Source organism: Dermacentor andersoni, chromosome 5 (assembly GCF_023375885.2).
Source record: "Dermacentor andersoni chromosome 5, qqDerAnde1_hic_scaffold, whole genome shotgun sequence".
NCBI classification, from domain to species: domain Eukaryota; kingdom Metazoa; phylum Arthropoda; class Arachnida; order Ixodida; family Ixodidae; genus Dermacentor; species Dermacentor andersoni.
In genome coordinates this window covers 162204985-162230884 of record NC_092818.1, presented here as the reverse complement: position 1 = coordinate 162230884, position 25900 = coordinate 162204985, and the positions used below count along the sequence as shown (strand labels likewise).

At 45.8% G+C, this 25900-nt stretch overlaps 1 protein-coding gene across 7 annotated transcripts in view; it reads left to right on the top strand.

The window, feature by feature from the left end:
* LOC126531532 (methanethiol oxidase-like) overlaps positions 1 to 25900 on the top strand; it is a 157928-nt gene that overhangs the window by 4616 nt on the left and 127412 nt on the right. The window contains exon 1 of one of the 7 annotated variants that reach the window (XM_055071228.2): positions 1703 to 1798. The exons of the other annotated variants lie outside the window; for them this stretch is intronic. The gene's annotated coding sequence lies outside the window, so the exon portion shown is untranslated. Of the gene's footprint in view, positions 1 to 1702; positions 1799 to 25900 lie in introns of those variants that run through there. 7 annotated transcript variants of the gene reach the window in all.

The following is a 25900-nucleotide window of genomic DNA, read 5'->3' as shown; positions in this document are numbered from 1 at the left end:
GCTTTCGCGGAACGAAACGCGCAACCAGTAGTGAACCCCAGATATTTGGTTGCGGTAGTTTGGGGATCGTGGGGTTAATTATGCGAGTGCGCCGTTGTGCACCGTCGACGGTTTGCGCGATTATAGCTCGGCTTCGGGGAGGGACTCGCGCCTGGTTCTCTGCATGGAACGATTTCCTTACAGCGTTTTCGTGCCCTTTTTCACAGCACGACTGCACGTGGACGCGCTGTTGAGTGGATCAAGCGCTCGCATTAATGTCTCCCCCTGCCCCGCTACCAGCAACTGCGCGATGTCGACGTGCTGGATATAAGGAAGGCACGGAAAAGATAAACTGGCCGGAAGGCAGCGTGTACCGTATTTATTCGTATATACCTAGATACCCATTAAAATTAAAAAAAAAAAAAATGATTGATGGTCTTCAACGCACTGAGTAAACGGCTGGGCTCAACTTCATTCCCCGGGTGGACAAGGGGCCTGAAAGGCATTATCATCATCATCATCATCATCATCATCATCATTCTGGTTACGCCCACTGCAGGGCAAAGGCATCTCCCATACATCTCCAACTACCCCGGTCATGTACTAATTGTGGCCATGTTGTCCCTGCAAACTTCTTAATTTCATCCGCCCACCTAACTTTCTGCCGGCCTCTGCTACAATTTCCTTCCCTTGGAATCCATTCCGTAACTCTTAATGACCATCGGTTATCTTCCCCCCTCATTACGTGTCCTGCCCATGCCCATTTCTTTTTCTTGATTTCAACTAAGATGTCATTTACTCGCGTTTGTTCCCTCAACCAATCTGCTTTCTTATCCCTTAAAGGGACACTAAAGCGAAACAATAAATCAGTTTAGACTAATCAAGCATTGTTTGAGAACCCTGCAGGCAGTCATTTCAAAATATATAGTTTATTAGATGAGAAAATGAAGGTCCAAGTATCAGTATTTGAATTTAGCGCCGAAACCCCAGCGCCGGTACGTCAGCGTGACGTCAGGGATTCCAAAGTATGTTTTCGGATTTGGGCCGCGTTGGCTAAATAAAGGTTCCCGAAACTTGCCATTTTAATATTTGGTTTCCTTTAGAACACAATGTAGTCAATCTGTACCGCTATATATAATTAGTAGGCCCTAGAAGATGCCATCAAAATCCGAGACGTCACAGCCTCCAGGTGCGGGAACTAAAGTAGGCGTCGCCACCCGTATTTCGTTCTTGCGCTTTTTCTGGCTTACCAAACGTCTTATCGTTGTAAGAGTGGTGTTTTTGGTGTTGTAGAACGGTAATTCACTGATGCAGAAGAAATCATTTTTCACTTTAGTGTCCCTTTAACGTTACACCCATCATTCTTCTTTCCATAGCTCGTAGCGTCGTCCTCAATTTAAGACGAACTCTTTTCGTAAGCCTCTAGGTGTCTACCCCGTACATGAGTACTGGTAAGACGCAGTTTTACACTTGGAAGGCTTCATACTAATACAGAATTGTCGGTGACGGGGGCACGTGTCCGGTGTGCCATCCCCTAGCTACGCCACTGGCCACTTGGTCTGGGCCGCTGTTCAGTGAACCTGACGCCAACTTGGGCATCTGGGTATGTACCACGAGGTATGTGCCGCTCTTCAGTGAATCTCTTTGAGGTCAAGTTGGCTAACTGAGCATGTGCCACTGCGTATATGTGCACACTTCAATGATATCAGTCAACTCGTTTCAGGCCAACTTGTGTTGCCGGGTGTGTGCCAGTGCTTATGTGCGGCTCTTCAGTGAACCTCTCTCACCCCAACTTGTGTCACTGGGTGTGTGAAGCTAGGTATGTGCCAAACTTCAATTAACCTCTTTGTTGTCAATATGCGCCACTAGCTATATGCAACTTGGTAGCGCCGCTCTTCATTGAACGTTTTTTACGTTGACTTCTGTCTCTAGATAAGGGTAAGTGGATATGTGCAGCTCTTCAACGAACCGCTTTGACGCAAACTTGGATCGCTGGGTATGATCCACTGGGTATGTGCCGCTCAATTTAATGAAAAAAAATAATAATAATTTAAATTTCTCCGGTGCTCGACGTATTCGAATGCGCGTCACGTACATTAAGCCAATATTGCTTCAATGCTAATCGCACTAACGTCGACATTCACCGTGAGATGGGTTCTGCCGGATTCTTTTTTTTTTTCTTCATTCTGCCCTCATCCAAATGCGGTCTCTGCCGCCGTCGGTAATCGATGCCTGGAGCCCATGCTTAGCGGCAGAGCAACACCTTAGGTTGGCTTGCACCCTTAGGTTGGCTTGCACTCGAGGGTAAAGCGCGGGCAGCAAACTGCACCTAGCTCAACTCGAGTCGTCATTTGTTGCCTGGCGGTGCGTGAAACTGCATTGTAACAAACTAGTCCGAGCCGTTCCTGTAGTCGTCGCAAGCCGGAATGCTTTTTCTTTTCTAGCAACACGACCGCTCCCGCGTACTAAGCACTTGTTATCGCATTCCTTGCGAAATATGACGATGCCCGGTGAAAGTTGGCGAGCGGAAAAGAAAAGAAGCCGTGTGATTGCGTGTGGGAAGCCAGCTAGGCAGTGCCAATACCTGAATAAACAGTTTTTCTATAATGTGAAATGTTTGTGCTTTTTCTTTTCCTTGTAGGCAGCTTATGTCCGAGGACACTTTTCTTTCCTTCTTTTATTGTCGTAAGCCAGTTAACGGTCGCACTTATATGCCGTCTCCGTGACGGCGTCGGCGACGTGTGAAGCCATAAAACCCAATTATGCAACTTCCATAGCTGCTCTTGCGACCTGGGTGCTTTTACGATGGCAAGGAAAGAAAGGTAGAAAAATGAAACGCAGATAAATCGCCCAGTAGGAAACGGGATAAAATGCGACAACGAGAAATTAATGCCGTACCCATCAGGGCGCGTAGCTGTATAAGAGCAGTGCGCGAATGTCCGTAGCAGCAAATGCGAGATTTACGCTTCCTTTCTTGAGAAACGACTTTCATAACGACCGTGGCATGTGTGTTGTCTCACTGTTGACTATACTTCTAAAAGACTCGTGACATTCTTGTCTGCCAAATGTTGTCACATTGTAGTCTCGCATGTCGTCGCCATGTTGGCACGTCATTACGTTTAACCATCTTACGCGACGCCAGCAAATTTTGTTCTGTTTCATAACGTCACGATAATGTCGATGTCGCCAGGGTGGCATTTCGAGGCGAACTTTAGCATCAAATTGAAATATCTTAACTGTTTCCCAACCTTCGTACTTAAGTGTCACTATTTTGCGTGCGAGGAGGGTCTGGGAAAGCTTCAACATCTCCGAAAATTTGTGTATGAGTACTCCTTAAAAAAAAAGAAAAGATCCTGGGATATTACGTGCCAGAACCACGACATGATTGTGCAGCACACCGTAGCTAGTGGGGGACTTCGTATAAATTTTGGCCACCTGGGATTCTTTATGTGCGCCTAAATTTCAGCACACGAGCGTTTTTCTTTTCTTTTTTTCGCCCGCAACGATATGCGGCCGCCGCGGCCGGTATCAACTCGCGACCTCGTGCTTAGCAGCACATCGCCATAGTTACTGAGCAACCGCGACGGTTAGTACTGCACGCAAAGCTCATAAACCATTCCACATAATAACCTTTAATTGTTTCTGGTAACAATAAAATTCAAACAGCGCTAGACGACAGGGCCAGAAAGAGAAGACAAACACGGCGCTGCCCTTCAACTGTTTCTGGTCATGAATCGCAAATTTATAAGGAAACAGCTTTTGGAAGGAAATTAATTAGTATAGTAATTGACCAATTCATAATTGGTATAATGACTTCAATCACTACTGATCGAGACTTTGATCCAGCATGTCAGCAACGCCACTATGTGCCTCGCGTTAAATTTCACGCGCCTAAATCTGCATTGCGAGATATCAAAATCAGTGCAGAAAAAAGAAAATGACGGGCTTTGTTCATGGCGTTAATGAGGCGGATTGGATTCGGATAAATGCGGTACGTGCGCAAAGCAAAAGCAGGAGCCGCGCGGTCTCGCCTGGCGAAACACGCAGCGTGTGACGTTGCTGCATTCGTGGCACGCCGCTGATTGTGCGGGCTCCGCCATGTGCGTGCGCGTTGGGTTTCTCGCGGAAGGGGCGGTGCCAGTGCGTGCGAGTACAGTATACGCGCTTCTTTTCTGCCGAGCTGGCAGGCGACGTGACTTGCCTTGTCAAACGTGCTTTGCCTCCCCGTGCATCGATCGACCGAGCTTTCGCTGCTTGCCCACGAAGCAGTGTTATTTTCTTCTTCTTCTTTCTCGCGATGTTATTCGTTTTCTTTTTCTCTGCCCCGACAGCGATTTCGTTGGGTCTGCGGGAAAGTATGCGCGGTCGGCCTCCACAAGGTCACACCGTGGAGGCGCGCGCGCGGCCGAAACGCCGAACGTCTCCCGGGCGAGATTCTGCCAGAGAACTCGCGCTGTATATGACGCTTAAAATGAATGCAGTACGGAATGTTTATGCAATGTCACCCGAAGGGTGTTGGGCGATTCCGCGACCAGATATGGCTCTAGAGTTAGAGCATACAGTGGTGCGCTGGGGAGCTTCGCGAGGGGAATGTCGCTTACACCCGGGCGGCAACTTTTCTGTGGCAGCGCAGCTAAAGCTGCGGAGCCGAAGCACGCATTCTTTTACTGCGCATCTGCATATTGTTCGCGAATGTAAGCAACTGGAAGCTACGTACCGTAAAACGAACCGTACGACTTATTATTATAATTTTTTATTCTGGATTTACTTCATAACAAACAAAATGCTTGCTTAAGAAAAGGATTTCCGTTTCTTGCTGTTCCTAGTTTTCTGTCTCTCAGTTATCCACGTCTGGTTTACCTGGTTCCGTAAACCGCCAGCAAAACGTCGGCACTACTATGCCAATATTCTAGGGAACATAGCACTACTTCGCGTAGTAAGACAAGAGTAGAAGCTCCGCACGTGCGAGCGCGTGGGCGTAGCTGGAGTGTACTAGAATACTCTGGCGTAGCTTTGGCTGTGCTGCCACAGATAGTTGGCGTCGGGTATAGCGTATAGCAGAATGGTACTCGGGGCACTTAGATTGTTCTTATGAAGAAAGCTGCTTGCAGGCTCGTGCTGTTGTCTCTGCAAAGGTGCCCCATTAGAGAAGCACAGCGAATCGCCTCAGACGCCTGAACCTGAGTGCTGGCAAGTCCTCGAATATAGAGGCCGCTTAATGCCAGAAGAATACGCGTATTGTACCCAATATGCGCTACCTAAATGAACCCAAATATCTGTCGTGTACGGGATGTCCGGTCGAGCTGAGCGCTGCAGCGTGTTCTTTCAGTCACACGCAGCATGACCCGAATAAAACGACGACATTATATTTTTTTTTTCCCGGGCAGTGGCGCGTCCAAAGTGAATACGGAAGCTGGGGCGAGTTCGATTGGTGCGTAGGAATGGAGTAATTGAAGATCCACGTGTTTCTCGCATAGCGTGCATTATCAGGCCTCGAGAAACCGACATTGCGGCGATTCCAGGCTGAAAATGCTTCGGAAATGCATTTCACGTGGCTGCATGCGAAATGGTGGTCAAAGAAAGAAAGAAAGAGAGAAAGAACTCACGTGGAGTTATTAATACACTATGTGCCCCATCTCATCAACTACTTGCAGCCCAGCGAAAGGTATACGAGTCGGGCTAGACAACTAGAAATGAGAACTACAAGAAAAAGTGCTCATCCACTGTCCGTGCCACGGTGACAGAATGTAAGTAGGATCAATAGCAGAACACAGTGAACGAACCCTCGCCCCTTCTCTGAAACATGAAGCCGCGGCTTTCGCTACTTATTGGCTGACAGAAGCCCTTCGCTGCACTACATACCGGGCTGGTGAGCTGGTGCACTGCGTGCTATGCATGCTTATTTTATTGCAGTAAGCTCGGCAGTCACTTCCATCATCGTTTGCGCCACCATCTCACCCCCCGAAAAACACAACCCTTTAAGGCAGGCTTCTTAATCAAGTTGTGTGCTGGATACATCTGTCCAGTGAAGCAGCAACGCCCGTGCCGCTTGGCACACGACGGGAAAGCGTGGAATAGATAGAGGCTGACATACCGACGCAAAGGACGTCGACATTCCTCTATGTGCGCGGTATCCTACTATAGAGGACCGTCGCGACAAATAGTCGGGTTGTCCTTAATTAGCGAACGCTTCCCACGCGTACTTCTCCATGCATATACGTCAGCGAAGCAGCCAAAAGAATCGGTCCCTTCCTCACCGAGAGCGGCCATCCTCTTGCGCAGCGCTGCCGTTAGTTCTCATTATATATCAGCCTCGCATGGAAGCTGTATAGTATACCCTACCGCGCGGCCGTTCATCTGCCCGGGTAATATGTATAGATGAACCGCACTGTCACTTGTCCCGCGACGTCGTGTTTGTTATACAAACAAGCGATCGTTCTGGCTCGACGCGTTTTGGTCCCCCCGGTGTTGCCTTTGCATTAAGGTGGCCGGTGCGGTGTCGCTTCTCGTTCTCCCAAACCGAAGGGCTCGGAATCAGCGGTGTTGTAACGCTAGTGGCAGTTATGGCGTGCAGTTGCAGAGGAGTTGCGGTTGCGCGAAGTGAATGAAACGCGCCGCGTGCTGGGCTAGCGAGATGAAAAAGAAAGAAAGAACTTTGAGGGTGTTCATCCGGACGTGGCAAAATTTTCAGTGAGATATGCCTGTAAGTTTTCTTTTTGTCTTTTCATTTAATTTTATGAGAAACACTTTCTTTTAAAAGGAACTGTCGTATCTATAGGCACCTGCCGTTCTTGCATTTACAGGGTGTTCTTTTTTTTTTAGCTGCACCAAATTTTTCTGTAGATTCCCTATGGCAAATAGCACAATTCTAACCCTTGATCTATATTACTCGACAAGGCGGCCATTACTGCTACGAGAACTCAAAATGTTCAATTGAATAATTAACCTAATTACGATAATAAACTTTTTTAAGTAATTACTTTACGGCACATATTTCTATCTAGGAATTGTAGTCGCTGAGTTCGCACGGTGTATTCGCTTGGAACGCATTCTCTGAACAGCACCAGTTCCCAGATATTAATTTTCAAGGTGTGGCCGCCTTATCAAGTAATTTAGATCAAAGGTTCGAATTGGTGCTATTTGCCATAGGCAGTCATCAAAAAAAATAAATAAAATAAAATAAAAAAACACCCTGTATAGGCTATGGCTAGACGGCCATCGGCACCAAGAAAAAGTTAAACTATGATTTCGCTAATTACATGTCTTTAATTGTTCACTTTAGGCCACACATTGTAACTGCGAAACTGAAGCCGAGTAGTAGTGAAGTCGTTTTTGCTTAGCAGAAATTGTAACTAGCGCCAGTTTTGAGACATGCAACCCTAAAATGTGCTGTGACATAAATTGGCTTTTGAGTTAACAATTCACCCAAGAGCGAGTCTCTAACAGTTCGGGACGATCTTACACGGATGCATTTCTTAGCAGATTTTGGGGACGGACATCTTAAGAGTGATGCTTATTAATCTTCGGATTTTTGCTAAGCTGACACAAACGAATTACCCGTCGGCTTCAATTTGGCACTTGCAACGTGCCCTAAATTGAATAATTAGAAAGTTAATTAGCTCATACTAAGCGATTAAATTTATCTTATAAATTTTCCTTGCTATACTAATGTCCGGCTATCCATGTAGCCAGCTCACCTGAAAATACAGCACTGGCCTAGATATGATTGTTTCTTTTAAAAGAAAGTGTTCCGCATAAAAAAACGAGCGCCTGGTATATTGTGACCTGACGCATTTTTGTTGTATAGAGTGTCGAATACAAGCGCACCCGATCCTGTCGATCGGCCGATTGACCTACTTTCGCGACCGTCGTCTTCGTATACCTCGAATTCGAAGATCCACAAACACCGAGCACTTGAAGCTGCTCTGGCACTTACTCGATGTGCTGCGCGTTTTCGTGCGCGCCTCGGTGACCTGCATCCTTCAGTGACTGTATTTATTGGTTGACATATCTTTTAACGCGACAGCGTTAAGGAGCTCGTGTCGCAGAAAAGTCGGCGTCGGCGGCGTTGGCCGTGAGCGATAAATCCCAGCAGGCACTTCATGAATATTAAATAACTTTCAGCGCTTTTTTTGTCGACTTAGACTAACTTTCACTTCTCGATTTTTTTTTTAACAGTGATCGATAAGTATTTGTCCTCTGTTGAACAAGTGTCACACCATAGTGGAAATTACGGCTCCGCTATCGTGAACATTGTTTCGAGCTGAATTTATCTTGGCACAATTTTAGCAGATCTACAAAATCATTTAGCAATTCCGAACTTAACTTGAGTGGAACTTTCGTAAGAAAAATTGGCAACCCTGCCTGTACGTCTTGCCCTTGAACCATGCTTTTAACCGAAACAATGTGTGCGACGTGCAGTTCAAGGCGGGTGTACCATTTTAGTAAGTTTGAGTCCTTCCTGTTCAAGAAGTGCTATCGTTACTTTTTAAAAAAAGGAATTATAATTGCGACGAAAGCTTAAGGCATAATGTTATCATTGCTTGTACATGCGTTTTGGTGATTTTCGACGGGCTCTAGAGAGGTATAACGCTTCATCCGCTGACACGTCCTCACGTTTCAAGAACTTTCATCACGTCCGGGTAGGCACAGGAATATGTGCTTTAAAGAAAAAGAAAGCTTTACGAATTCGTCCTTCCCCGGTGACCGAATCCGGTATAGTTGGCGGCTTTCGGGGCTGTCGCTCTGGCAATTGAGCTACAAGGAAGCTATATCAGTTTGGCAGCGCGAGGTCGAACTAACCGGTAACTCGGATAATTCAATTTGGGGGACTGTGTATAAACATGTGCCATGTATAAACTCAGGTGGCGGACGCCGACTTTCGCTATCGTGAGCGTTCCCACGCGCACGCCGCTTGGGGATTTCCGCTGAACTCATTTGCGTGATCAGTCTTCCAGCGCGCTTCGATTTATCGACTCACCTGGCGCTGCCAGCTTTGTGGCTTTCTACGATTGCTCATTTCGTGCAAAGGGACTGCACCGCGCAGGCAGTGGTACCGGGTTAAATCGCTGGGGAAGGATTATTATTATTTTTTTTTCCATCTGCAAATTTTTCTTTTCGCTCGCCGCGATGGCTAAGTGCCTGTGGCGTTGCGCTGCCGAGCACATGGTGGCGGGTTCGATTCCCTGCCATGGCGGTTGCAACCCGAAATTAATTCGAAGCCCTTCGCTACGGCGTCCCTCGTAATTTCACTGTGTGGTTTCGGCACGATAAACTCCACAACTTCATTTCATTTTAATTCCGTGGAAAACTAGTTTGAACCTGCCTGCGCATTGCGAATTTCCGCAGCGTTCGTTCGGTCCACGCGCTGTTGCATTCACGCTAAATAGGCAGTCACGGACGCGTCCTTGAGCGATCGCGCTTCACCCCTCCCCGTGTCCTTGAGAGAGTTAACGCACCTGGGTGACTTTCGACGTGCCCTCCACTGATCGCACTTTTGCCTATCGATCTAGCATATTGCTTCTATTTCTTTCTTTCCTATAACACCGCAATCGTCTTTGTCTTCCGTTCTCCTTTTCCCCCCTGGGTACATACGCGCCCTCGTTTTCGCGGCATATCCTTTAAGGCGCGCAGAATGAGAAAGAGAGAGAGAGAAAAAAAAAAGACAGCGAATTTGAGCGGCGTCATTCGAATCGATCGAAAGGAAAGCCGCTCGCTCGCAAAATTTACTTCTTTTCGGTTTCCAAGAGCGGTTAAAAAAAAAATGCGGAGCTGGCGCCGTTTTTCCCGATGATATATGCACTCGCTGCTTGCTCGTTGTCTCTGCGTTTTCTCCTTTCCTTTCCTTTCCTTTCCTCCCCCTGCACGTCTCTCTTCGTCTTCCCGTCGACTCTCGCCGATTCAGTAGAGCGAGACCTAAACTGAAGCCGCTGAGCGCCCATTTTTTCTAATAATGGTGCAGACGTGCCTATAGTACCGCAGCTTTCCACTCGCTCTCTTTCCCGGCTGCTGTATTTTTTTTTTTTATATATAGCAGCGCTCGACAAACCAAGCTCCTTTTACCTACCTCTTTCCTTTATCTATTGTTCTTTCCGAGAAGCGTATAGCGATAAGTCTCCCAAGTATGTGGGGACCATTGCTTACCGCAGACTGCGTATTGTGCGATGGCGCTCCCACGGCCGTTTTCCGTGCTCGCATTGTGGAGGCGGCGGAAAACGCCAGAACTGCGAAGCAGGTGGAATATTAGAGGCGCACCTCACGTACACGGATTCCCTCTTTGTGCGGTACGCTTGGCTGCTAACAGAACAACAAAAAACGAATCGTATACTTATCTCCCCCTATACGGTATAATGCCTTCTCACATTCCTTTGACATTACGTTGACTTTGTATTGACGCGAGCGCGTTTCCTCTAGGGAATTTCTACAGAGGCTTCATGCGTCCTTTTGTTATGAAGGGTCTGTACTCGCACGTAGACGCAGTAGGTAGCGGTCTAGCTTCGGCACAACAATAACATTAATGGAAGTTTGAATCCGACTTGTTTGGAGTATCTCTTATCGAAGAAGAAGGCACCAACCGAGAAGCCAGCGATGGAAGCGAGTCGATGACGAACCTTGTGTTTAGTTGCGTACGTGACTGTTTGGCGGTATACGAGACTCGACGAGTCGCAATGTTTTCCAAGCGTACGCACGGGTAAGTCGGCTGCACGTGTGAATGCAATCTGTTCTCGAGAGAAACGCGCGGAATGCATACACGGTGACGTATTTTCGTTCTCCTACATTCCAATAATGCGCCGTTGTTTGAAATTTAGGCGGACACGGCGAAAGGAAATGACCTTTTGAAGCGGTCGCCGATTTTAATCTAATGTCGAGGGCTCTCAGTTACAGCATTACTAAAAGCTTTATAGTGACTACATTATATTATTCTGGGTTATTTTGGAGACAACAGTCGGCTGGTGCAATCGTTGACTACGCTTTTTTGGAATGAAGAACCGCCGACCGGGAATGCAACGATGGCTTGATATTCATGGCCTATGGGTTGTCTTAGGAGGGCCCAGTGTGTGTAAGTGTTGAGTTATTTTTCTAAGTGTAATTGTTCCTTCGCAAGGAAAAACAAACACAAAAATAAGAACACGTTTTTTACATGGTTCACCACCATGCCACCAATGTTTGTATTACATTCTGTGAAAGCCGCCAGAACTACAAACAAAAGTCCGCATTTGCATATCTGAATAAATTTCGGCCTACAAAACGTAAAAATTAGGTAAATATTGTCACGTGGTCGTGACGTCAAAGAACACAGTAGCAATACTGTGAAAGGCAAACCTAGCTTTTATTGGGCGAACCTGTGCCCACAAAACAGGCTACACTTAAAGCACAACGAGAGCGGCGAACACAGTCGGCGATCGTCGAAAATCTGATCAGCGGGTCAAGCGCGTCGGCTTTTATACAGCAGTTGTCGAATGTTCCAGACTAATCGTTCGGACCCGCGTGCCTTCCACAAAGTTCTACACCATTCGCGTCACGCGATGAAATCGGATAACACAAGGTTCGGCGACAACAGACAGCCGGGTAGAAGCAACGATAACTTTCCAGAAACTTCGGACACATGCAGGCGCGTCCCGCGCTGAGCGATTACATTTGTTAGGCGGCGAAACGTGGTCGCCCGATAAAGATAAGTACACGTGTCAATATTACGTAGCGTTGAAGCAGTCGATTTTATAAATTGGAACTTTCGTAGAAAAACGCGCAATTATAGATAGATAGATAGATAGATAGATAGATAGATAGATAGATAGATAGATAGATAGATAGATAGATAGATAGATAGATAGATAGATAGATAGATCATCTTCTGTAGAAAAAAAGGAAGCTTTACAGCTGTTCAGTCAATTTCGTACACCTGGGAATAATTCCGTAACGTGGACCCAAAGCACGATACAGGGGCGTTTTTTTTGCATTCCACCCCCATTTGAACGCGGCCGCCACTGCCACGGCTCGAACCCGCGTCTAGGTTTGCGTGTGTGCCGCGTTTACATGACTGTCGCATTTCTCAGCGCACCAGGCCCTTGTGCACGACAGCGCTTGCACGTGCCGCGCGCGCTCCCGCTTCGTCCGTGACAAGCCGCCAGCCTGTTTCCGGTCATTTGCGTTTCGCCGATGAGCGGAGGAGAGCACACGGCCGTCTCACTTTCCTGCTCTTCTCCAGATTGAGATACGCCAGCGTGTACATTTTTATTTTTTATTTGTTTATTTTATTTATAGATACTGCGATCTTTTACAAGATCTTAGCAGGGTGGGAACATACAAGTACATTCATACAAACATACAGTTCAAGCAATCATGCCGACGCTTGAATTCAACATGGCAAAAGGACAAAATACATGAAGAAAGGAGCAAATAAACTATGTGCGGTTGAGTCATGAATGCAGGTGCGCCTCAAAACTGGATAAAGAATTTTGTGTAACGACTTCACCAGGAAGTTTATTCCAATCAACTATTGTTCTTGTAAAATAAGAGTACTTGAAGCAATTGTTGTGCGGTGTTAACGGGGTTACTGCTAGGGAGTGTTTATGACGAGTAGCATAACCAGTTAAAGGTGTTAAGATGTGTGAGGTATCCATATGGTAGTGGCCATTCATTAGCTGAAAAAAGAATTTTAATCAGCAAACACGATTTTGTTCTGTAATCGAAGAGAAGTCACTACGTTTAAGGAGATCTGTTATAGAAGTTCGACCGCAAAAATTGCAGATAAATCGGACAGCCCTCTTTTGAATTCTTTCTAATTTTTCAATATTTGTTATTGTGTAGGGGTCCCAAATGATTATTGCATATTCTAAAGTAGGACGAACTATTGTATTATATGCCAGGAGGTAGACAGCTGGTGTGGAGAATTTTAGCGACCGTCTGAGGGTGAACAATTTGCGAAGACAATTAGCCATTACAGTGTCAGTATGTTTTGACAAGGAAAGATTATGGGAAATGTGTATACCGAGATATTTACAGTGAGATACTTCGGAGATATAAGTATTCTGGGCAAAATAGTGGAAGAGAAGGGGCTTTTTCCTTAGTGTTATTCTCATAAAGACGGGTTTTTCATAGCTAATAGCCATTTGCCATTGATGGCACCATGCAACTATTTTGCCAAGGTCACTATTTAGCCTGATTTGAACTTGGGGTGAGTCAATTTCGTCATATAGTATACAGTCATCCGCGTAAAGTTTAACTTTTACAGATAGATTATTGCCAATATCATTTATATAAAGCAAGAATAAAAGAGGACCCAGCACGGATCCCTGCGGAACGCCAGAGGCAACAGGTAATGTGTTGGAGGAAGTCTGGTTTATTCTAACGAATTGGAAACGGTTGGTTAGGTACGCCTGTATCCATTTTAATAGCTTATCGTTTCTAAGTATAAAACTTAATTTGTGAAGTAATTTGCTGTGGGCTACTTTGTTGAATGCTTTACTGAAATCCATGAATATAGCGTCAGTTTGTTTTCTATTATTTATTTTGTTGGCAAAATCGTGAATTACTTCTATTAACTGAGTGGCTGTGAAAATCCCTGCCGAAATCTATGTTGAGCGTTTGTCAATACGCAATGCTCGTCAAGGAAACCGATTACATGCCTATAGGTTATGTGTTCAAAAATTTTGCGTGTTGTCGAAGTCAAAGAAATTGGTCGAAATTTTTTTATGCAATTCTTGTTTCCCGATTTGTGTAAGGGTTTGATTATTGCTGTTTTCCAGTCATCCGAAGCATGCCATCCTGAAGCGATTAACTAAACAATATTTCCAAGTATTTCGCACACCACTCGGCGTAACGTTTTAAGGAAGCATCTCGTATGCCATCTGGACCGGGGGATTTTTTTTCATCAGTTTTTAACAGTAACTGACGTATACCATTACCAGAAATAACAATATCGGGAATGGGAGGCAAATCCATGTAAAAAGAAGGCAGACAACCGTCATCCGTTGTGAATGCACTACTGAAATGATTGTTAAAAGCAGAACATACAACCTGCTCATCGTGTACACTAGCTCTTACCGTCTATTATAAACATATCGGACACGGAAGAAGAATGACTCATCGTCCTCCAGAATCTCCCTGGAGACGTTTTCATGAAACTAGGAAGCTGTACATTAAAGTGATTCTCTTTGTCATTTATGATCAGTTGTTTTAATTTAGTTGATGCTTCTTCAATGACCCTTTCGGAATTGGAACTAGTTTTCAATTTTGCGGACTTTTTAAGCCGTTCAAGCCTGCGTTGATGGCGCAACGTCTTCCGGGAAATCCAGAGATTCCGACGCGTAGCCTTCCTCACAATTTTTGGAACAAACTGTTGCATACGGTTGAATATAATGCCTTTAAATGAAAACCACAGATCATTCATGCTAGCTGTGTTATTTTTAAAGTCGTCCAGATGAAATGCTCGTGTATCAATTACAGACGCGTCATATGCACGAGAAAAATTCGGGTAATACTGAATCTTGTCATTTTTACTGCGAGGGGCACATTGCAACGACAATACCACTGCTTGATGATCTGAAATGCCGTCTATGACCATACATGAGACATCATTTTGTATATTTCCACTTACAAAAAATAGATAGAGAACTGCATTTGAATCTTTGTGGGTTATACTGAAACCCTTAACTACCTGTAATAAGTCAAAATTAAAAGCAGTATCAATCATTTCACTATCAATATTTGTGGTGGAGCGGGACGTGAATGTGCTCCAGTCGACATTTGGCAAGGTAAAATCGCCGGTTAAGATTAGTTTATCTGCTTGTTTTATATGGGTGTACATATATTCTCTTAAGCATTCCAAGTTTGCAACAGGCGAATTAGGGGGCCTGTATACGGCACCAAGAATGTATTTGACGTTGTTAATACAAAAGTTGCAGAAAACGCTTTCTACTCCCGAGGTGTCCGTCATTCTTAAAATTTAAAGGGAATGCTTAAAAAGAATAGCTACGCCCCCTTCTCTTCTATCGCGGTCTTTTCGCATTATTCTGTACTTTATCGGGACAAATTCGCTATCATATATATCTTCATTTAACCAGGTTTCCGTCAATACGGCAATATCGGGGTCAAGCGAGCAAAGGATGCCTACAAGCTGTTGTACTTTGTTGACAACGCTGCGGCAGTTAAGGTTTAAGATGGGGAATGGTGATTGGCTAGTGTTAGCGTATCATTTGCTCCTTCTTTTTAGCTTACATCTGCAGCGCTTGTCCTTTTCCACATCCCACACAAACATTTCACCATCTATGCTGAATTTATCAAAAACTAGTTTAACTTTGGAGCCCTGATCACGTTCTTCTTTTGAGCTTTGCCATAATTTTTTTCTTATCTCCCGAACTTTCAAAGAAAAGTCCTCTGTTATAGAAAGCGTTGTCCCTTTAAGCTTTTTGCACTCTTTCAGCATTGAACTTCTATCGCGATAGTCCAAGAATCTTAGGATCACGGGGCGTGCTTTTTCTTTTTTCTTTCCTAGCCTGTGACATCTTTCTACATTATCAATAGTAAGTCCAAGCCTTTCCTTGAAAACATCTTTTTTGATCACATTCAAGAGACTATCGTTCGTCTCCCCTTCTTGTTCATTTAGGCCATACACGATCAAATTGTTTCTTCTACCTATGTTTTCTAGTTTTCACATACATGCACCGCGTGAGACGACTTAACCCGTCTAGAGCTACCGTCTCCTGCTGCACTAATGCGATTCGCCTTCGTAGCGCATTGCCGCCGTTTACGCGATGCGTTAGAAATGCGATGGGACGCGCCACTTTTGGCATTAATGTAAATGCCGCTGTAGTCCGTTAAGCTGACAAATCAATCAATCAATCAATCAATCAATCAATCAATCAATCAATCAATCAATCAATCAATCAATCAATCAATCAATCAATCAATCAATCAATCAGCGAGTCATCGAGTGGAACTGGAACGAATGTCACTTGAACTTGAATTGTGGCCAAACCCCCCTTCCACCCAAAACAATATATTAAAAAGAATACGGAAAATAAAGTTTCAAGGTTGCGCCATTACACGCGTTTCCCAAGAGTCGGTGGGTGTATACCCTCCACTTTGACTGCAGGAGGAAATTAGGTTTCCACGGTGTGTCTCCGGTCTACTGATGTGGTTTGGCTGCCGCCGCTCGTAAATCAATGCCGCGCGCTTGTGATTCGTGTTTCTAACGAATTTCGTCATTTCCCGCACCATTCCGCCCCCACGCGCATCACTCATTCGCATCGGGCATGCCCGATCGATCGGCTCGCGCCCTCTTCACGCGAAGGGGCCCCGCACTGTGCACGACAGGCCCGAAGCGCAACAACTGGGCGCCCACGGACCCACTCCCATGCAACGCCGATGTGCACAGCGCTCCAACAGCTCGACCTTGCGCAAGTGAAGCGTTGCGCTGCTCTCGCCAGTCACGCGGTGTGGCTATGAAGCGTTCACGCATGCCGCGCACAATGAGAAGCTGTCAGGGAAAAAAAAGAAAAGCATCGCTCAATCAAACCTGGATGCCGCACATTTTTGTTTTATCGTTATGTTTATACATAGTCTTATCTTCAGTGGAGGTCTCCAAAGCCGGTGGTTGCGCTTATAGAGTCACCGTGGTCAGTTTCGGGGCCTGCGTATACTTCGCTGACAGGTCCTCACGCGAAAGCTTTGACGCATTGGCTGTATATCGAAAAGCAGCAATAAATATTCCTTGGCGGCAACGCGGGCACTCAGTATTCAAAGGCGAGCGCTGAATACCAGAGTCGCTGCTGGGACCGTAGGTTGGGCCGCCGCACGAAGCCTTATGCAACAACTTGGTGGTCTTGCAATCCATCCTCTGAACAGCTGCGGAACTCTCACGTTGCACAGGGAAACGCGGAGAGTTCGTACGAGATGAGAGGATTGAGAAAAAAATTGACGTTTGAAACATGATCGTCTGTGAAGTTCGTTGCGAACTTGAAAGTGCGATCGGAAACTTTATTTTGTTTGAAACGGCAGAAAAATGAAGCTACACCTCTGGGAAAGGTTTTCACACTTGTCCATGGCATATCTTGTCCCATGGCAGCGATAATCGTCGTCTATCTAGCGTGCTTTTCTTTAACGCTGCGTGCCCTGTACTTACAGACTCACCAACGGGATGCGCGTTATCGGCGTGACGTAGCGTTCTTGACAGGAAAGTAGCGAGCACCGAGTTTTCAAGGAACGAAACGTGAGCAAGTGAGATGATATTTTTTTTTTGTTTGGCGTCAAAATTCGCTCCAAAAGGTGGACACACGTTTTTTTAGAGGGAATGTATGCTTGTCTAGAAAAAAAAAAAAAAAAAAACCCGCGCATCCAACGCAGATGTTGAAATCTATGTGATGGGAAGCATTTGTGAAGCGGCTAACAATATCTTATACATCTAAATGTGTTGCCTACAGTTCCTCATATTTTAATCCCATATGCACAGCATGCATTCTAGCTGGAGCAACATAGCGGAAAGGGCTGGACAAGCACGAACACAAAAACAAAACAGCCAAGGACAAGCGGTACAATCAACGGTATATGCACTATTTGGAACGCATGCACCTCGTCGCATCTTCGCGATACTCAATAAGAACAGCGAGTTATTCAACAAGAATATCTCGTTTTCAAGAAAATTTCATTAGGAGAAGAAAGCGAAAACTGCATTAGTGAGAGCGGGGAAATGTCTCTAGAAGGAAGGACACATCCAGGCTGATACAAGTTGCATTTCGGTTCACGCCGAGGCTAAATATTTCACGTTAAAGCGCTAGCAGAATGCTTGAGTTTTAACGCATAAGTGTCTTTCATTGTTTGCTGTGTTTGCTACGCACGCACAATGTGGCCACTTTAACCTCTCACCCGTATGTTCCCATGTATTATATCGTATATGAGAAATATGGAGCACGTGTTTCATTTTTATTGCGATAGAAATTATATGGACACTGCAAGCGAATTGTTGCCGTCGCTGTCGGCAAATAAATGTTTCGTCATTAAATTTATCGGTGTATATACAACAATGGTAAACAAGCTCTAAAAATGGGGCATTTTACTATAACATGGTATTGGTTGACAGGCGTGCAAGTATGTACAGCATTATGCAAATCTGTTGTACACTTAAGAGCACAGTCTTGCGTAAAACCAGCCAAGTCTTGCAATTCCCGTGCAAGACTTAACCGACCCGATGCAGTAAACGTGCAGTACTTCGGTAAGGTAAAAAATGGTTAAGCTGCACAGTGCCACTATGCCTTGCGAATGCTTTTTTCAATACGTGCTGCTACGTGAAGCAGGTGAAAAAAAAAATCACAAGGAAATGTGCTGTTAGCCCACACCTATGATATATTAAATTGGTATTCTGTGCTCGCTTGCAGACATCGCATTGCAAGATACTACTAGTTATGCAAGAATAAAAATCCGAGAAGCCTAAAACAAATCATTAAACGCTATTCTTGTAAAAGTTTGAGAACACTGCAGATCTTACGACAGAGGCAGGACTGAAGGAGTAGTGGCATGTTTGTACGACTATACTGGAGCCGCCTCTGCATTGGCGATCAAAATATAGAGCATCGCAAACCGTAGGCAGGAAGGTACAAAGAAAAAGAAAAAATAAGAAAAGGAAATAAACTAGGCATAAGCATACAATTGTTAAAGAACATCCAGCTTCAACTGCCGAAAGGAAAACGGCAGATCCTCTGTGATTCCTCACTTCAATATGCAAGAAAACTATACAAAGCAGGTCGTTCGCAGACAATGAGCCAACATTGTCTGCGAATCGGTGTCCATAGACACCGATTCCGTTAAGATTCTGCGCAATTTTCGTAAAGATATCGCACGAGAACATGCGAAATATATTTATACGAAGCAATCTAGAGAAGAACCTACTCGGTCACTACTACTGCGCAGAACCGAGCAGAATCACCTGGTACTGGTAACGAGAAGCTGCGATAGACCGTCCACTAGGGTTACATGTTCCTCTTCACCAGGGTAGTGAAGAACTTAACCGATTTTCTAATCTCATACTGAACGTCTGTGCCAAGATGAGGGGTTATTGGCCTCATCCACAATAATGTGCCTATCGTTCCCGGGCACTACCATTGCCTACTTTTGTTTCCGGTGGTTATCGTGCATTTTGCTGGTCGTACTCTTTGTGAAAGCACATTGCCTAAGTAGTAAATTGACGTCACCAGTTCAAAAGGCTTCAGAATAAAGAGCTGCAGGCGAGTTCTGTCCGTGCACATGCGCATTTGAGACGTGATAGTGATCTCGTTTACAAACACGAGATGTCTGCACGTAAAGTTTCGTGCACTAAACTGTGCGTGAAAGAAGACTTCCCACGTGCCCCCTAGGAAACATGATTTACTCGGAAAAGGAAATCTGTGATAAGGTGTGCCACGCAATTAGATAGGCTAATAAATCTCTAGCCAGGCTACGTACCGAGTCGATCTTGTTCGCTCCAATTTGCTTTAAGTATATCCAGCGGTTATCGCGAATTTGGGTGGCAACAACAGCAATTCAAAACAATAACAGGAAAATTGGTGCGCATTGCTGCTGGTTCGATGCAGGTCTTCGCTTTTCACGTCGCCAAAGAGTTTTGGTGACGTGTGCTATGTGGCATATCTTGTATACATGTATAAAAAATGTACGGACTTGTCATCGTATATGGTTTCAGATCAGCTCCCGTGTCATAGGAATTGTGCAGGGAAAAATCAATAATCGTGATATCATTTTCCTCAAGCAATGACCTACATTATAACTTCCTCGCCATGGTCTAGCACTTCCTTTCAAGTCTTGCTTTTACACCTGAACCTTATGCTCAAGCCGCAAACAATGAACTGGTATCGAAGCGTTCAAATGACGCGAGTATAGGGCACCTGTGAATGTCCATACAGCACCGTGTCCTGTATTACGGGCTGACCTTAGACGTCGTCACGCGGGCAGGATTGAGACCGACAGGTGGTGTATGCACCCTGCCGCGGCATCTACCGGCAGTGGATGACACTGAAACGCTTTGCAGAAGTCCAGCACACGCCGCATGAAATGTGTGCTCCGGGCCCGGTCCTCGTAAAGCCTGTCGTGGACACTGTTGGGACACACGTACTCCCTGTAGAACAGCATGTAGAAGAGCTGGCTGGGCGACAGCTTCCAGAAGCCCCACATTTTGACCGGCCGGTGCCATCCTGCGCCCGCCACTGCACGCAGTGTCGACCTCAGCGACAGCAGCGGGTGCAGGACATAGGTGGGGTCCTCGTGTTCCACGTGATCGGCGATGCAGTCAGCGTGTCGTTCGAGCTGTTGAGAAACCGCGTTGCTCCAACCGCGGTGCCTGAACAGGACCTGCCATAGGATACTGGCAATCTGGACGCCCACAAAAGCCGCGTTGACATAGGTTTCTTGGCGAGCTTCGAACCTCATATTTGCGTACATTGCGGGCGAGACTGCGATGAGGTCGCCCAGACGGTTCGCTTGCATGTCGTCTAGCTTGTGCGACAACCACATCCAGCCGACCACGTGGTCGGAGTCATGTAGGGAAATCTTTCGCTGGAACGCTCCTATGGCGATGACGTTGGCGCAATAGTCTTCCGTCAGGTTCGGCAGGAAAATCTGGTACCGCTGCGACACCTGCGTGGGCAAGAGCAACCGCAGTCGTGAGATCAAGGCGCTTGCTTGCTTGGCGTCTTCAGGACTCGAGAATACGTCGGTGGCGTCCGCGATGACCGCTCCGGAAATAGAGTCGTAGAGGGAGCGGAGTGCGTTGTCCTTTTCCTTGTTGGTGAGCTGCTGCACGAACACCAGCTCCCACAGCTCGAAGAGAGCACCGGTGGACGAGTCGCAGAAATCGGTCCATAGCGCGGTGCCTCTGCCCGTGATGCTGTCAAACAGGAACTCTGTTTCGAACAGGGCAACCGCGGTTTCGACAATGAGGTGCGTTACTGAATGTGCGTGAAAGCGCGGTGACTCGAGTATGTCGAAGAGCGTCCGGATGGCACTCTCGTCGTTGACAGCGACGAGCATGGTGTCACTGCAGCGGCATGAGCAGACGTCGTCCACGTGAAGTCGCCACTTGTCGAGCGATGCTCTCGGGAAGAGCTGGCCGAGCACGTCGAATCCACCGGTCAGCGGCTCTGTCTCATTGTTGTCCTGGTTTGCCTGAGACAGCAGCAGTTGGAACTCGGCAATATCTCTGCGCGTCAGTTTAACTCCGAAGCGTTCGCCGAGGGACAGAAGCGAACGCTCGACGGAGGCACGTATTTCTTTGTCTTCGGCGTTCCAAAAGTCCCCCGCCATTTCACTCCCTCGGTGAAGCTCTGCCACGCAGGCGCACCCATCGGCTTTAAGGTTGAGTCGCAGGTTAAAAGTGAGCGACACTCTGAACTTGATCTCTAATATACCGGCGATGTCGACTACTCGAAGGTCGGCTGCGCCGTCCCATCTAGAGAACATGTCGGCGACAGCGTTGACGGCTCCCTCAACGTTCGACGCTCCCTTCACAAAAATCTTTAGGCAGCTGAGGTAGTAGACACGTAGCACATCGCTTGCCGGCATTTGGAAAATACCTTGTAGAGTCGGATGCACGACCTGCAAGCAGAGCAAATGCAATCGCTGAGTCGTTGCGGATCGCAAGTGCACTGGTGGAAGCGTTTCTCGTGCGACATCGAACGCGCACCGATCGTCTCGAATTCGTACATCTATGTATGGCGTCTTCATTCTTACGGACTAATATTATGTTGACATTAATTTATATTTGGTGTGTTTTGAGTAAAGTGACTTGGAAGAATGCTAGAATATTAATTCGTGAGAATGCAGAGGTTACAGAATCAAATAATTATTGGTCTAGTAGCTTGCTTACGGCGGCGTTCAAAATATGCACGAAGATAATCTCTAGAGCCGTCAGGGTAACACTTCACTTCAGTCAACCAAGAAAATGTCCAGCTTTTGAAAGAGATGTTGATATGAAAGGGATATTAAAGGGATTGAAAAGCGTTTGAAAGCCCAGAAGGGGCGTTTTTAGCTAGAAAGACAAAGTTCAGACGAGACGACGTACTGCCCATCAATCACATTTTGGCTCAACCACTTCACTTGAAGCTCCCGCGGACACTAGCGCCAGGGTACCCTGTAGTAATTGTTTGAAACTGCGGATTGACAGCGGTGCGTCTCTGTAAATGAACAAATGGTAGCTATCACCGTTTCTCACTTTGTGCAGAACTGCGATTTCCTTTGTTCATATCTTTATAAAGCAAACCTTTCTTTGCCTCTACCTCTTGGCTTGGCTACATTCATGCATACAAATAAATAACTTGGGTCTCTGGGTGTGCATGTGTCCGAATAGACACCCTGCCGCTGTATGGTGTCTGGCTTAGTAGATTACTTGGGTCACTGCCTATGTGCCACTGACTGTGTGCCGGAACGGACAACTTCGGCAATGGGCATGTGCAACTGAAGAAGCACCCATTCTTGGCCAATCCTCCAGAATGGATGTGCCATTGTGACTCAAGGAACGTGAAGCCTCAAACGTAATTTGAATACGTGTCGTGCTTCTCTATGGGTACAACTCTAATTCATTTATTCATTTTATTTCGCATCATGGATGTTGGAGATAGTCGGTCTGAAAGACAATGCGAGGCTTGGGGGACTGTACCTCCAGTACAAGGCACAGTGATTACAACGGGCTCGGCACACATTTTTTTTCTTCTTAATTTTCTTCTCAATTTTCTTCCCTCAAGGCACGTCACACATACCCTTAGTCCTCTCGACGCAGAGAGCTAATAGCAACAGGCTGACGAGGTCATCTCGTCCGTTGCTGATGCTACCTCGCTAAATCAAACAAACGTTGCGCTGTATCTGCGTGCACTTATTTTTTTTTTCTCTGGGAAGCACGCGGCGTTACCTGTGTGAGGAGCAGCTCCTGCTTGGAGCCGTCCAGTGCGCCTCGGTCATAGCAGGTGTAGTCCAGGAAGTTGCTGCACGGGTCAACGGTGCGGTTGGCGCGCAGGGACAACTCGAACACGAGCTGCGCGCAGCAGAAAGCGTCCGACGGCGGAGACGCGTCGCCCGAGCTGAGGTCGCGCGTGTGTCGCAGTACCCACACGGTCACGCCAACCGCGGTGCCCAGCAGCGCCGATAAGCACACGTAGTCCAGGTGGACGGGGCCGAAGGACACCGTGCCGCAGCCGTGAGGGGGTCGCCGGTCGGTCGACACCGCCGGCTCGCGAACGGCATCGGCCATTGTTCTGCCCCGCTCCAGGATTGGAACGCTCGGACCACGAATCGCGAGACGGGCTCGTGGTCACTTGCTCGTTTTGGTGTTGTTGTTGTTGTTGACGAAAATTACCCCGGACAATGGCACACATTTACTACCAGGGATTGATCGGCCAAGAAACGGATCGTAGAGAAATAAGATGCAGGGTAATAGTAAGATTAATAATAAAACTATCAAAGCTAGAAAGTATTGATGATATGATTATGTATTTAATATTGACTTAAGAATATAGGACTATGAAGAAGAACGTGTTGAGAAAGAAAAAAAAAACTTTAATGATATGGAATGCAGATAAGTCGGCCTGAGGTACTTTCGTCTAGCCAGCGACTCTGCGTGGACGAAGTGGCACAGGGAAGACCGTGTTGTTTAACAGTCTACTATAAGGAAAGAGAGAAGCAATTGAAAGCTGGAAAGGGAAGAGGTAAAGAAAAGAAAGAGAAACCAGGGCTACATGATAAACGAAGTATAGCTGGGGTTTGCATTATAATTTCATAAAAACAGAAAGCAAATGTCTAACTTCTGTTGCAATATTGTTTTGTTCAACATGAAAAAGCATGTGGCTGGGCCTGCTACGTTTGCCCACGACGGTGGTGATGACGATGACTTCAAGAATTGTGTCGCAAATCAGCTGGATCGCTCCCAGAAAAGCAAGGTCACCCATTTATTTCGTGGCCTCTTAGCGGTTTTAATGCACAGAAGGTTAACTGCATATGTAATAGGCAGCTGCGAATATCAAAATTTGCGAATATGAATCGAATAATAATAGGATACGAATACTCTGCTTTGAATATTGAATCGAATATCGAATAATCATATGCACGTACAATTATTAGCAAGTTGTGTTAATTTGTTAGGTTGGAACATTGCAATTACCATTATCAAAGTTAGAAAACTACACTAGTACGCTGTTATACTAAAACATTGTGTATTTGGCTCATGTTTACTTGGGAAATTGAATAATTCCCACTACCTGTGCCCTCCAGCCTGTTCCTTATTATACCGCATAAAATGCCCGAAAGCTCGGAGGTGCTCGACCCTGAGCAAGTCGTCAGTCGCCACACTTGCTGTCAAGCAATAAGCTCAGAGTTGAGAGCGACACTGAAAGAAAAAAAGAAAAAAAAAAGAAAAGAAAAAGGGAAGTGCACCCTTGGTGTCCGCAAACCCGTGCCCCTTCCTACTGAGAAACCTGCTTTTCTGCAAAGCAAGGCGTTTATTGGCAAAGTGTGCTTTACAGGCAAAATTTCGAGAGCAGCACGAAATTTGCCGTTTCAAGCCGTTTTTACGGCTTTTAGCCCAGCGGGCCTTCCAGCGTATTGTCTGGTGAATAAACATGAATTTGAATTTGAATTTGAATTATCACAAAATTCAGCACAACATCACCTAAATATCCTTAGAATAGATAAAAACAAATGCTATGAACCGTGGTTGTTTCCGCACAGCCAGCACTATATTCGATTTGATTCGGATATTTGTATCCAACCGGATATTCGACTATCTTCAAAGATATATTTTTCCAATAGAATACGAACATTAAAAATATAATATTCGACCGTTTCGAACATTCGCACACCACTAACAAGTAAGTATTGTTGAAAGAAATTAACTAGTCAGGAGTCAGACCAAGTGGGCAAATACATTTAAAGAAAAGGAAGATAGAAAGATTAAGGCGATGGATGGATGGATTGATAGGATTGAACCGGACAAAATGGGACCGGACGGACGGACAGATGGATGGATTACAACTCCCCGCGCGTTGAAAGGGATGGCTGATCACCTAACATGACAATTATGATTTTGAACACCATTCACGTTTTGTAAATCATAATTATGAACGTTCACAAATGATAAACGTTTGCACGTCGTCCACAGTCGGGCACATTCAAAGCTAATCACGGAATCTCGTTCAGGCAAGTGTCTCTCAGCATATTTAATAACGTCTTGAAGGAGATTTAATGTAGCCATGTTTATAAGCACCATGCTGGAATGTTTCCCTGAACTTCGTCTGCAAGTCTGCGCGATAGCTTTTTTTATTTGTACGAATCTGTCTTTGGGGTGCTTCCCCTTTCTTTATTTTCTTCACTAGCCCTTCACATATTGACACAACAATGGATTTAGGAAAACCGGCCTTCTCTAGACGATTGAGTTGTTGCGAAAAGCTCAGATTGGCGAGGTGGTGGCATGACTTTCTGAGTGCGGAACCCAAACACGTCATAGCAATTGCTCTTTTCACAAGTTTTGAGTGTGCCGAGGCGTAGTTTAGAATTGGTTTGCTAGTCCTGGGGTTATAATGCCAACAAATATGTTGCGCTGTTAATCTTAACTGCAAATCCAAAAATTGAATTTCATTATTACTGGGCAGTTTATGAGTAAATCTGAGACCCATTCCTTCTTTATCAAAAGCGGCGAGAATATCTCTAATAATTTTGGAACTGTTTTGGGAGCGGATAACTACCAGGTAGTCGTCAACAAACCTGAAGCACTTGATCAAAGTTCCTGCCAAGACGCTATCGCGTGCCCGGTCAACGGTGCCGAGAAAGATCTCGCTAAGAATGGGTGCGACCTGAGAGCCGATGCAGACACCCCGCTTCTGAATCATTATTTGATTATCCCAGATAACGAACGTGGAATTTAAATAGAAAACCAAGAGTTCGAGAAAAGACTCAA